The sequence below is a fragment of the Phocoena sinus genome, chromosome 9 (genome assembly GCF_008692025.1).
Source record: "Phocoena sinus isolate mPhoSin1 chromosome 9, mPhoSin1.pri, whole genome shotgun sequence".
Lineage (NCBI taxonomy): Eukaryota > Metazoa > Chordata > Mammalia > Artiodactyla > Phocoenidae > Phocoena > Phocoena sinus.
In genome coordinates, this window is record NC_045771.1 from 99,807,200 (window position 1) to 99,821,618 (window position 14,419).

Below are 14,419 nucleotides of genomic sequence, written 5' to 3' on the forward strand. Positions count from 1 at the left end.
GGATACAGGAGAGCTTCTTGACTCTAAACCGCCCCATGATTCCACATGCATGTGGACCCCATGGACCTGGCTTCTGTTAGTGAATCCTGGTCAAGTAGAGGTGGCCTTGGCTGTGTCATGCAGGAGATGGGTTAGTGGGTGCAAAAGCTGTCAGAAAACTGCCAGGCCCTTAAGGGACAAGAATCCCATGTCCTTCTGTTACCTGTTCTTGCTTTCCTGGGTTCACCCCTTCCCCGTTTACGGGTAATCTCCAAGGGCATCTCAGTCTTGCCCTCAAGGGCTCTGCAGTCAGGAGTGAGATGACACTTACTCTGGTCCCTATAAGACAAGGTGGCCACGGACTAGTGTGTCAGCCCCGAGCAGCAGGGTTGGAAAAGCTGCATTCCTGGTGCTGTGGCTTGGGCGTTGGCCTTTTGAGGTGTGGCACGACGCTGCCTAGTGGGTCAGGAGAGAAGGGAGAGGAGAGGAAAGAACGAGAAGCAGGTGGAACAGCAGAAGTGGGAGTGCAAGGTCAGATATGGTCAGAAATGGCCTGCCCCCCTTGATAAAGAACTGCACACACCCGCTCCGTACGTAGGTGCCTCAAGCCCCAGAGCAGCTGGTGAGGTTGAGAGTCAAAACCCAGCAAAGGGGCTTCCCTGGTGGCGCAGTGGTTGAGAGTCCGCCTGCCGATGCAGGGGACACGGGTTCGTGCCCCTGTCCGCGAAGATCCCACATGCCGCGGAGCAGCTGGGCCCATAAGCCATGGCCGCTGAGCCTGTGCATCCGGAGCCCGTGCTCCGCAACGGGAGGAGGCCACAACAGAGAGAGGCCCGCATACCGCAAAAAAAAAAAAAAAAAAAAAACCAGCAAAGCCCATCTGTTTCAAAAGTCTGTGAGTCCCCAACCCAGGGTGGCGCCACCCCAATTCTGTGAAAGAATGCTATTCAAAATATTTAGAGACCAGGGTCATCAGGATTCTTACAATGCTCCTTAGAATTCATGTAACCTGAAACTTTGACACGAGCAAGTTTCTACGCATGGATACAAATTTTTAAAACCCAAACCTTACTTTCTACCCTCCCTTTGATCTAGTGATGGACAAAAGGGGCACGTTAGCCTAGGAGAACAACGGGATCTAGGTCCAGATCTGCCCAGCGTTTACTGCCCGAATTTTGCCGAGGAAGCTTAAATGGCAGTGCCTGGTGACAAAGCAGGGAAGTATGAGGATAAACGAGGTAAACTTTAGAAGGGAGAATGCTGGGTGTCAACCCAGGGGTGTCAGGGCAAACCACAAGGGCTCTGGGGGAATCCCCTGAACGCGGACACCAGAATCTGACGTTGTCCAGGCGCTCCGGCGCTGAGATTCCCACTGGGAAGAAGAAGGGGCAGGGAAGGTGGCAATCCTGCAGGCCGGTGGGGAGCTCACTGCCTCAGCGATGCTCACGGGCGCCAGGCAGCCCTCTCTCAGCACTGCTGGCACAACCTCCTGCCCACAGACGACTCAAAGAATGAACCAAAAAGAAGGAAATTTCTCCATAGTGGCTGTATCAATTTACATTCCCGCCAACAGTGTAGAAGGGTTCCCTTTTCTCCACACCATCTCCACCATTTATTGTATGTAGACTTTTTGATGATGGCCATTCTGACCGGTGTGAGGTGATTCCTCATTGTAGTTTTGATCTGCGTTTCTCTAATAATTAATGATGTTGAGCATCGTTTCATGTGTTTGTGGCCATCTGTATGTCTTCTTTGTAGAAATGTCTGTTTAGGTCTTCTGCCCAGTTCTGGATTGGGTTGCTTCTTTTTTTGATACTGAGCTGCATGAGCTGTTTGTATATTTTGGAGATTAATCCCTTGTCCGTTTCTTTGTTTGCAAATATTTTTCTCCCATTCTGAGGGTTGTCTTTTTGTTTTGTTTATGGTTTCCTTTGCTGCGCAAAAGCTTTTACATTTCATTAGGTCCCATATTGTTTATTTTTTGTCTTTATTTTCATTCCTCTAGGAGGTGGGTCAAAGAAGATCTTGCTGAGATTTATGTCAAACAGTGTCTGCCTGTTTTTCTCTAAGAGCTTTATAGTGTCCGGCCTTACATTTTGGTCTTTAATCCACTTTGCATTTTTTTTTTTTTTTTTGCGGCACACGGGCCTCTCACTGTTGTGGCCTCTCCCGTTGCAGAGCACAGGCTCCGGACGCGCAGGCTCAGTGGCCATGGCTCACGGGCCCAGCCGCTCCGTGGCATGTGTGATCTTCCCAGACCGGGTCACGAACCCGCGTCCCCTGCATCGGCAGGCGGACTCCCAACCACTGCGCCACCAGGGAAGCCCTGAATTTATTTTTGTGTATGGTGTTAGGGAGTATTCTAATTTCATTCTTTTACATGTAGCTGTCCAGTTTTCCCAGCACCATTTATTGAAGAGGGTGTCTTTTCTCCATTGTATATTCTTGCCTCCTTTACCAAAGATAAGGTGACCATAGGTGGGTGGGTTTATCTCTGGGCTTTTAATCCTGTTCCATTGATGTATATTTGTTTTTGTGTCAGTACCATATATTCTTGGTTACTGTAGCTTTGTAGTAGTCTGAAGTCAGGAAGCTTGATCCCTTCAGCTCCATTTTTCTTTCTCAAGATTGCTTTTGCTGTTCAGGGTCTTTTGTGTTTCCATACAAATTGCAACATTTTTTGTTCTAATTCTGTGAAAAATGCCATTGGTAATTTGATAGGGATTGCCTTGAATCTTTAGATTGCTTTGGGTAGTATAGTCATTGTGACAATATTGATTTTTGCAATCCAAGAACATGGTATATCTCTCCATCTGTTTGTGTTGTCTTTGACTTCTTTCATCAGGATCTTATAGTGTTCTGAGTACAGGTCTTTTGGTCTCCTTAGGTAGGTTTATTCCTAGGTATTTTATTCTTTTTGTTGCAATGGTGAATGGGATTTTTTTCCTTAATTTCTTTTTCTTGTCTTTTGTTGTTAGTGTATAGGAATGCAAGAGATTTCTGTGCATTAATTTTGTATCCTGCAACTTTACAAAATCCATTGATTAGCTCTAGTAGTTTTCTGGTGGCTTCTTTAGGATTCTCTGTGTATAGTATCATGTCATCTGCAAACAGTGACCGTTTTACTTCTTTTCCTATTTGGGTTCTTTTTATTACTTTTTCCTCTCTGATTGCCATGGCTAGGATTTCCAAAACTATGTTGAATAATAGTGGCAAGAGTGGACATCCTTGTCTTGTTCCTAGAAGAAATGCATTCAGTTTTTCACCACTGAGAATGATGTTTGCTGTGGGTTTGTCATATATGGCCTTTATTATGTTGAGGTAGGTTCCCTCAATGCTCACTTTCTGGAGAGTTTTTATCATAGATGGGTGTTGAATTTTGTCAAAAGCTTTTTCTGCATCTACTGAGATGATCATATGGTTTTTTCTTCTTCGATCTGATCCTTTTAAAGTGCTGTTGGATTCTGTTTACTAGTATTTTGTGGAGGATTTTTGTGTCTATGTTCATCAGTGATATTGGTCTATAATTTTCTTCTTTTGTGATATCTTTGTCTGGTTTTAGTATCAGGGTGATGGTGGCCTATAGAATGAGTTTGGAAGCGTCCCCCCCTCTGCAATTTTTGGGAAGAGTTTGAGAACAGTATGGAGGTTCCTTAAAAAACTAAAAATAGAACTACCATATGAGCCAGCAATCCCACGCTTGGGCATATACCTGTAGAAAACCATGATTCAAAAAGATACATGCACCCCAATGTTCCTTGCAGCATTATTTACAACAGCCAGGACATGGAAGCAACCTAAATGTCCATCAACACAGGAATGGATAAAGAAGATGTGGTACATATGTACAATGGAATATTACTCAGCCATAAAAAGGAATGAAATTGTGCCATTTGCAGAAACGTAGATGGACCCAGAGACTATCATACAGAATGAAGTAAGTCAGAAAGAGGAAAACAAATCTCGTATATTAATGCATATATGTGGAATCTAGAAAAATGGTATAGGTGAAGATATATGGGGGTGGGATGGACTGGGAGATTGGGATTAACGTATATACACTACTATGTATGAAACAGATGACTAATGAGAACTGACTCTATAGTACAGGGAACTCTGCTCAATGCTCTGGGTGACCTAAATGGGAAGGAAATCCAAGGAAGAGGGGATATATGTACATGTGTGGCTGATTCACTTTGCTGTACAGCAGAAACTAACACAACGCTATAAAGCAACTATACTCCAATTTTTAAAAATGAGGAAATTTAAGAATAAATTTGCCCTTGAAGGAGCCCCAAACCCTGAATCCCCTGGGTCCTGACACCTTGATGTCACTGTGGAAACACATTTGTATCTGACTGGAGAGTGTGATGGTTAATTTCATGGACTGCGGTACCCAGATACTTCATCAAACATGATTCTAGATGTTGCTGTCAAAGTATTTTTAAATCAGTAGACATTGAGTAAAGCAGATGTTCCTCTTAAATGGTGGGCCTCACCCCATCAGTTGAAGGACTTAAGAGAAAAAGACTGATATCCCTTGAACAAAGGGAATTCTGCCTCCAGGCGTCCTTCAACTTGAACTGCACCATTGACTCTGCCCTGTGTCTCTAGCCTGATGGTGTGCCCTGCAGATTCTGGACTTGCCATCCTCCTCCACACTCCGCAACTGTGTGAACCAAGCCCCCCAGATCCCTCTCTCTCCATGTATCTATATCTCTCTCTATATATCTATATCCTATTGATTCTGTTTCTCTGGAGAAACCCTGACAGTTCAGCTGATAGTTTGTTGAGCTGACACACAGGACCATTTTTGTTTGTTTACTGTATCATTATTAGGAGCCCCCATGTGTCAAGGATTCTTTCTTTGACTTGCTCAGAAAGGGGAAGGTTCTCCATTCTGCAGTGTGTCCATTTCCACCAGCGATGTCCACTCAACCCCTCTTAAATGATGAATCTGCTTATGAATCTGCCCTTAATCTGCAAAACACACTGTACCCAGGAATAGAGCCAGGAGCCCATTGCTGTCCCATTCTCATCAAAAGTTCTGCTATGAACACTAAAGATGGGGGTTCGTGGAGGATGGCATGAAAGTCTGCTTCTTCTGAACCGTCTCTATTTCAAGTGTTGATTAATCCAGAGCAGGGAAGCCTGTATTTCACATGCATTGATTTGGCCCCTTATAGAACAGTTACCTGTACTGAATTACATGTGGGCATTATGCCAACAGGCAGCATTGAGAGATGGCATAATCAAAAGTCAAATAAAAAGAAAGCGTTAAATGCCCTTATAAGAAGAGGCACAGAGAGGTGATCTTTCTCTCCACCATGTGAAGACACAGTGAGAAGGTGGCCATGTGCAAACCAGGAAGGGGGCTCTCACCAGGACCAACCCTGCTGGTACCGTGGTCTTGGACTTCCAGCCTCCAGAACCGCAGGAGGTAAATGTCTGTTGTTTAAAAAAAGTGTCAAGGCATAGACAGTGTCACCCATTGGTTAAGAGACTGGGCTTTGGTGCCACGCAAAACCTGGTGTCCTCTGGCACGTTACTTAATGTGTCTCTGTCTCAGCTTCTCACCTGTAAACAGGCAGTCCAACCACTTCATAGGCCGGTTGGGATGATCAAATGAGATGAAGAGAGTAAAATGTCACGCCCTGTAGAGTTAGTGCCCCTCCGTGCAGGTTAGCGGGGAGGTCAGGGACCCAGCTGTGGGGACCTGAAGAAGGTGGGGATAAGAGGAGGCTGGTGCTATCCAACCAGACTGGCGGCACCAGAGCTGCTACCAGTTCTGTTTTTTGGTTTATTTTATTTTATTTTGTTATTTTGCTAGAGAACACTGCTCCTCGCTCGTAAAGCCAACCCAACAGCTTCCAAGCAGGGGTTTGTTCTTCCGTGCACAATTTAACATCCAGTCAGGCACGTCTGCAGCCCTGAACCAAATGAAAGCATTCTGGCCGGATGGTGAAGGGCTAAGCCAATTACCCTGCACAGTGCTGTTCTGGTTTGGAAAGATGTAATGACCCCCATCAGCATGTGTTAGCTAGTAGAAAACAGGATTTGAATTAGGAATTCTTGATCGAAAGCCTGACCACTTTTGAACTCTCCACAACCCGGTAAATTCTTAAATGTCCTATTAGGAGGAAATTAAAGCTCTGCTGGACTACTTACAGATTAACAATAGGAAATCTTATTATAAAAGTGTAAGGGGATTTCACATTTCCTCAATATTCAGAATAAGCAAGCAGTATCAACTTATTAGACATGAAACACAGAAACCAGTTTTCTATTGCTCTTGTAATGAACTTGTTTTTCTGTTCTTATTGCAGTGAATATCACTCATTTCTGCAGAGGTTGACTATAACTGGATGTAACGTCCTAAAATGGGAGACGTGCAGGGATAAAGATGGTCAGAATCTATGGTTCTCCAGTGTGAAATCCTCCCTGTGTCTCTTTCCCTCTCTGTTTTTCTGTATGTCTGCTTGCCTCTCCTTCTACACATGCCCTTAGTGGTAAAACTTATTGTGGAAAACACATTTTTAAAAAGCTATTTGCATTGAAGAATTACTGTAAGGCGCCATGAGATATACTGGAAATCCACTCTTGGAGACAGTGGGAGAGGAACAGATCTGAGAAGGAGGAACCTGGGAAGAAGTCCGATCATAACTATGTCTGAACCTGCATCCTGCACAGGGCACACTGCAGGATTTCTGTGTGGATGTAGCCCGGTGTCAGAAGCGGGATACGCAGTGAAGCGGGGTGAGACCTCTCCCACCTTCTACCTTCTAGCCTTGCAGTTATTTTTCAGACTCTATCCATGCATCTGTTAGGGGGAATTCTCTTTTATTCTGATAGATTATTGGTTGGAAATTTTAGTTTCCTGAGCTATAATGCTTTGTCAGGATTTTTTTTTTTTCTTGGATGGGAATAATAAAGAGGAAGATGATTTGGTATTGCCATCTAGAGTCTATCTGAATCTGGAAGTTCTCATTTCCCTATCTGAGTGACAGATTGAAACAGGACATGTTGTACATAATGTAACTGAGACTATAAATCAGCTGACAGCCTCTTCTATGATGTCTTTTTGGAGAAAATAGAGAGATGTACACCAGGAGGTGAGCACATCCTACCTCACCTAAGTGTCTGCTAACCACTTCTGAGTAATAGACCAAAGACAACTGGGAGAATGTATCTTGATCTTGGGACTCTCTCTTTTGCCTCATTAATTTTTGGTTGTTGTTTTAACAATTTCTATATTATACATTTTATTATGTAGAACACCACTCTTCAAGGGAAATATAATGTGGGCCACATATGTACTTTTTTTGAGAACCAGATCAGCCACTGTTGTAGTTTATCCTTTAAATCTCACACATAATTTAGAAAACTCAAGAGAAAAAGAAAAGTCTTTTGTATTTACCTATATTTTTACTCTTTCCATTATCCTTTCTTTCTTCATGAAATTCCAATATTCTTCCTCTTATTTTTTCCTTTTCTGTTTAGAGAACTTCTGTTAGCCATACTTGTAAGGTAGGTCTGTTGGTGACAAAGTCTCTTAGTTTTCCATCATTTGAAAATACCTTTATTTCATCTTTATTCCTGAAGGACATTTTCCCTGAATGTAGAATTCTGGGTTGACATTTCAACACTTGAAAACTATTGTGCCACTTTCTTCTGGTCTCCATAGTTTGTGATAAGAAATCTGCTGTCATTTGAGTTGTTTTCCCCTATCTTTTTCATTTGTTTCAAGTGTGTTCATAATTGCTCACTGAAGCATTTCTATGATGTCTGCTTTAAAATGTTTGAGTTTTTTTTGTTTTGCTAATCTATCTTGCCTATTCCAGGTCCTTTGGCCATTAAGAGTAAGCTCTTGTTTTTGTTTTTGTGTGCACCTATCTCCTCCGGCTCCCAGTATAGAATGTATGAAACAAGAAGAAAACTCAGGGAACTCACCACCAGGTCATTCCTCAGGTCCTGAGATCTCTAGTGGTCTACTTTCAGTGTCTTCTTATATTGTGTTATATATAATTCCCAGGGGTTTTAGTTGTGTTTAGCAGAAAAAATAGAAAAATGTGTCTACTCTATCTTTCCAGAAACTGAATTCTCCTGGTGTGTGTGTGCACGTGTGTGCGTGTGTGTGCACATGTGTGTGTGCATGTGTGTGCACGTGTGTGTGCTGATGTTTTAGTCACTGGATGGAGCTATGAGGGAAGCATGCAGTGGACACATGGCACAAATGTGAACATGACAGAAGACTCAGACCAAACACTTCTCAAGAAGCTGTGCACTTGTTTCAAATCAATGAACTGAAATTTAATCAGATCATTAAAAAATTGAACTGTAGTCAAAAGAAAGGAGGAAAAGGTATAAGAGGTATTAGCATGAAAAAAGAAAGTGTTTGTTAAACACTTTCTGAGATAAATTGGACCTGAAAGTATTGCTTATAGGTATGGTGACCAGAGAAGCAATGCTTTGACTGTCAGGCTAAGACAATGGTCACTCTCTTCCAGACTTTTGGATGCCCACCCAAGCCAACCCAAGGACACATGGAACAGTTTATAACACAGGATCCAGAAATTCTTGACTAAGTCAGGAAGTAGAGAGTGCTTATGTGCTCAGAGAATCAAACAGCATATGCAAGTATAAAAGTAGTGAAACAATAAAAACTAAAATCCCATAGGACTTTCTCTTAAAATGTCAGTCATGCTAAAAATTGTGTTGAATAGTTTGAAAGTAATAATTGATATTAATGCAGTACTTTGAAGATAACAGCTTCAAAGCACTCTAGTATATTCTCTCAATAATTCCAATTCTTTCTCTCAGTCTCTCATGCTCTCCATTGCTTTTTAAAATAATTAATTAATTTTATTTTTGGTTGTGTCGGGTCTTCATTGCTGCGTGAGAGCTTTCTCTAGTTGCCACAGGTGGGAGCTACTCTTTGTTGCGGTGCACGGGCTTCTCACTGCAGTGGCTTCTCTTGTTGCTGAGCACAGGCTCTAGGTGCACGGGCTTCAGTAGTTGTGGCGCGCGGGCTTAGTTGCTCCGCGGCATGCGGGATCTTCCTGGACCAGGGCTCGAACCCATGTCCCCTGCATTGGCAGGTGGATTCTTGACCACTGTGCCACCAGGGAAGTCCCTCTCCATTGCTTTCTAAACCTCTCCTCCCTTTCTCTGCCCCCCACACACGAACACACATGTATGCACTTATACACACAAACGCATACACAAACCTACAATTAACACAAGTGAACATATTAAAAGTAAAAGCTAAGGAGAGTCGAGAACCAGTAAAGAGAATTATGAGGCTATAAAACAAAATCAAATACCTAGAGCTACATTAAGAATTGTTGGCTCAACATCTTCTCTCCAAAAGTTAAAGTCAACAAAGAGATCTGATTCCTTTCCTGAGGAAGAAGGGCTTTTAGAAGACTTTTTACAAAGGAGTTTTTAATGATTAAAAGATCCAGATGTGCTCATGACTTTAAAAAAATGTTAAGATTAAAAATGACCACTTAAATGAAGGACTCATAGTTGCGGTTGTAGCTATTTATGATACTAGAAATGTTTTGGCTCTCAAAGTTGGGGTAAACACAAAGTTTTACAGAAGAAATGTTTGAACTTTGTGAGACTGGGCAACATAGGGCTTTATGCTGTTTTCAAAACCCTGTAACTCCAGACTGACAAAAAGTTTATCGTAGTTCCAAGCATTTCGTTATCAAGCTTCTTGTCTTTAGAGTTTAGATTCTAGCTTAAAAATTGAATTTTAACAAACAGAAAAACACACCAGTCATGAGTGAGCACCTCAGAGCCCTCTCATGCCTCCTCCCACTTGTTACCCTTTCTCCTACCTCCCAGAGGTAGCCACTAACCTGAATCCAATGACATCAATGAGCTCTGCTCGTCTTTGCAGTTTGTACGATGGGATTCGCGCACTAGGTGTGCCTTTGGCCAGGCTTCTTTGGGTAGAACTCGTGTCTGTGAGACTCATCCACAACACGGCATGTAGTTTCAATTCATTAATTTCATCACACGATGTTCCATTTATGAAGATACCACAGTCTGCCTGTTCTGCTGTTAATGGACATAGGTTTTCTTTTTCCTCATTTCTGGTTGTAACAAACGAAGCCAGGATAAGCATTTGTATGTATGCTTTCTGATGTACCTGTGCTTGCGTTCCTGTTGGTCTTTCACCGGGGATAAAATTTCTGGGTTCGGGCATGTATAATGTTCAGATTTAGTAGATATTACACAAGAGTTTTCCAAAGTGGTTATGGCAGCTTTCACCAGCCATGTACGGGAGCTTCGCCCATCTCACATTTGGCATTGCTGTAGTTTCCACCTCCCCTGGAGCCATATCCACTTCATTTCACAGAAAAGCTCCAGGGTGAAGGTGTTTACCTTTCTACAGATTAGAATATGATTATCCCACTTCGGTAAATAGAGGATTTCTTCACCCGCGTTCTCCCTGACATTTAGTTAGTTGCGATACACAATACCACTTCGGTAAACAGAGGATTTCTTCACCCGCGTTCTCCCTGACATTTAGTTAGCTGCGATACACAATACTTTCATCACTCTGAAACGAAAACTTGGGCACGCGAACAGTGACTCGTTTCATTTTTTCCCCATCCCCCGGCAACCACTAATCTACTTTCTGTCTCTGTGGATTTACCTCTTCAGAATTATTTATATAAATGGAATCATACAACATACGGTCCTTTGTATCTGGCTTCACTCAATTAGCATAGTGTTTTCAAGGCTCATCAGTGGTGTGGCAGGTGGTAGTACTTCATTCCTTTGCATGGCTGCGTAATACTTGATTGTATGGATGGACCGCACTTTGTTTTCCATTCATCAGCTGACAGGCATTTGGGTTGATTCCATTTTTGGCTATTATACGAGTAATCCTGCTAAGAACATTTGTGTAACTCACCCACAGGCTTTTACATAGAAAGAGATACTGTCCCTATTTCTCCCTTGAAATAGGGTTTAGCTATCATCCCTGAGATTTCAAGAGTGAGAAGAGAAATCAGTGTCCTATCAATGAGTCATCATTTAAAGCCAGTTTGGAGCTGCCTCATGAAGCAGTGAACTCCCGGACAACAGAAGAATAAACGTTTAGTAGAAATGGGCTGACAGTAGTGAGGAAGGAGTAGGATTTCTATACATCAAGTAGAGGGCAGAACCGAGTCACCACTAAGACATCGTCCTACTCTGGAAGTTTGTGAGTCAGCTGTGAGTTGCAACTGAGCGTACAGACAGACCATGCCACTGGGACAAGCATTCGTGTCTGTGAGACTCATCTACAACACGGCACGTAGCTTTAGTAGAGCTAAAATAAAGGCTCTTCCTTCATTTCCGCAGCTGCAAACAGGGACACACAGCGACCCTGGCATTGTCTAAGACGGGAGCCGTGGCTGAAAGACACTGCATGAAAACCATCGACTAATAGGATCCTCATCTTACTTCCCAGAATATAGCGCTACACTTTACACGTATTTGAAGAACGCATGCATTTTTGAGATGGTGTCACCTCAAATCAGTTTTAGAAATCAAGGCTTAAATAATAAGTACTTTAAATGAGATGGTACAGGGAAAGATGTCGTGAAAAACTGTAAGACTCTGTACAAACATATGTAGCATCATTGTTGTATTTCAATATTTTTTTAAATGTTGTACTATTTAAAATACAGATTTTAAACAATTTTACACCCTCAAAAGCCTCTGATATTGCCATAAACAAACTAATGAATTCAAAAAAAAAAAGAACATTTGTGTACATGTTTTTGTGTGGGCGTATACTTTCGGTTCTCTTGGGTGTATACCTAGGAGTGGAATGGCCAGGTCATACGGTAACTCTATGTTTAACATTTTGAAGAACCACCAGACTGTTTTCCACAGTAGCTGATTCACTTTACAATCCCACCAGCAACACGCAAGTCTTCCATTTCTCTACATTCTTGTTAACACTTGTTTTTGTCCTTTTGTTATCATAATTATTGTAGCCATCCCAGTGGGTGCACACTTATTTTTGCAACCTAATTTTTCCTGGTACGTTTTCATAAATTCAGAGTCAAGGCCAGTTTCTTTCTTTTATCTTCCTGAAGGGACAGAGCTTTAACCAATCCCACTTTAAAACAGAAATACTCCCAACTAAAAGCCTTGATTTGTTACTAGCATGACTGTCAGAATTACACGAACTTTGAAGCTGATTCTTGTAATAGTTACAGGATGATGAGAAGGGCTTTTCTGTTGCCCTGAAACTGACAACTAGTCCCCAGTCTTGGAACTAAGAGGCACCAAGCACCTTACGTTCTAAGGAGAAGCACAGCCAAATGGAGAGCAAACGTTTGCAGAAAGCTTTATTAAAAGTTGGAGTCTAACACATGCAATCATCACCTCTGCCCATACACCCCAAACCTGTGTAGAAATGCCCACCCATGTTCTTCCTCTGCAATCAGCAAGGTGCCCCGGACCCACTTTATCTGCTACCTCTTCATGAACAATGAAATCTGAACATTCCCCAATTTTTTACTCATGTTCTTATTTTAATACCTTGGTTATCTATTCCATGTCCCTTGTTTTGCAGTCTCTCATTATTCATAATTCAGAAAGATTTCTTCTAGTTCCCTGCGAGGAGGTTTCCCAGCGTGTTAGAGAGTATTTCATTGGCCTCTCATCGGCAAGAGGCCAGTCCTAGTCTGTTTTGCCAACGGCCCTGGTGCCCCTGGAGCAACTCTGGGGCCCAGGCCCTGGGCCTTCTCAGTGATCAGTAGCCACGCCAAGAGGGGCTCGAAGCCATTTCCACAAACCAAATGGGGCTCCTGCTAAAGGCATCTCCTGAGGAGAAGCTTCCACACGAGGAAACGTTGGCTTCCAAGCTGCTCTGGCTCTGGGGAAAAACACCCTAAGTGGGAACTGACCTTCTGCGATGTCAGCTTTCCTCCCAGCCTCATGCCCTGGAGGCTCCCCACAGAGGTGGGAAGAAATTACACCCCAAAGGCTTCTGTGCTGGTTGTAACATGCCCACCTTGCAGAGGGATGCTCCTTTGGGTTGAATCATGTCCCTCAAAAGCTACAGTGATATTTACAAATAAATTTATGGGAAATAAGTCAGAACCCTATGTACCTATGATGCAGTTACCACAGTTTAATTTATAGCAAAAGTACATGCTTGAACTATTCTTAATGTTTCTGCTGTTTTACAACTGAGTTGAACAATGTCAGGAATGCAGCTTTACGAATGGGTGCTAACTGATAAGGGAAATCATTTAGCAATGGACTGCTCAATTAACTACACGTGGAGGGAATGGCCTGCGATGGCTCCAATGCCACGGCAGCCCATGCCAGCAACCCAAAATCCAAGCTGTAAGAGCCTCAAGGTGGGACTTCCCTGGTGGCGCAGTGGTTAAGAATCCGCCTGCCAATGCAGGGAACACGGGTTCGAGTCCTGGTCCGGGAAGATCCCACATGCCGCGGAGCAACTAAGCCCCTGCGCCACAACTGCTGAGCCTGCACTCTAGAGCCCACGAGTCACAACTGCTGAGCCCACATGCCACAACTGCTGAAGCCCGCGCGCCTAGAGCCCGTGCTCCGCAGCAAGAGAAGCCACCACAAAGAGGAGCCCGCGCACCGCAACGAAGAGCAGCCCCCGCTCGCCGCAACTAGAGAGAGCCCGTGTGCAGCAATGAAGACCCAATGCAGCCAAAAAATAAAAAATAATTTATAAATAAATAAATAAATGCCTCAAGGTTATGAATCAAAACGCTAAGGGCAAACAATCACACACAGCCCCCTGGGCCTCAAGCTGCAGCCATCAGTCAGCTCCTTGCTTTGCTTCCGCCTTCTTCCTGTACATCTCCCCCCAACCTCTGCTCAGCGCTTCCAACCATTTCCCAAATCAAATTGATTTTTGCCCAGATAAACCCTTAAAAAATGTTAACATGCCTCAGTTTCTCTCTGAACAAGACTATGCACAAAGTTACTAGTAAAGCCATATGTTCATGTCTGGATTTAACACTTGGAGCATTTTAAGTCACTTAGTGAGTCATGTTCTTTCACAGAAAACACAGAACATAAACTTGTTTCAGCAGGATCTTATTCACGGTACATGATGTGTCATTCCATTGAACTGATTTCACAGTATATACAAATAGCAAATCATTATGTTGTACACGTGAAACTAATATAACGTTAATGTCAATTATCTCTCAATTAAAAAAAAACGCTTCAGCGGGTTCAGTGCCTTCCCCTGGGTCTCACAGCTCATCACCAAGGGAGCAGGATTTGCACATAGGACCACGGATGCCACAGGAAACATGCAGAAAACCTCTCCCTGGTGTGCTGTGCTCTCTCCCGCCTCTCACCTACTCTCTCCCCACAACACGTCTGGGGTGGCCCACACAGGAGGGCCTGAGGCCACCGCTCATAGCTCCATTCTTGG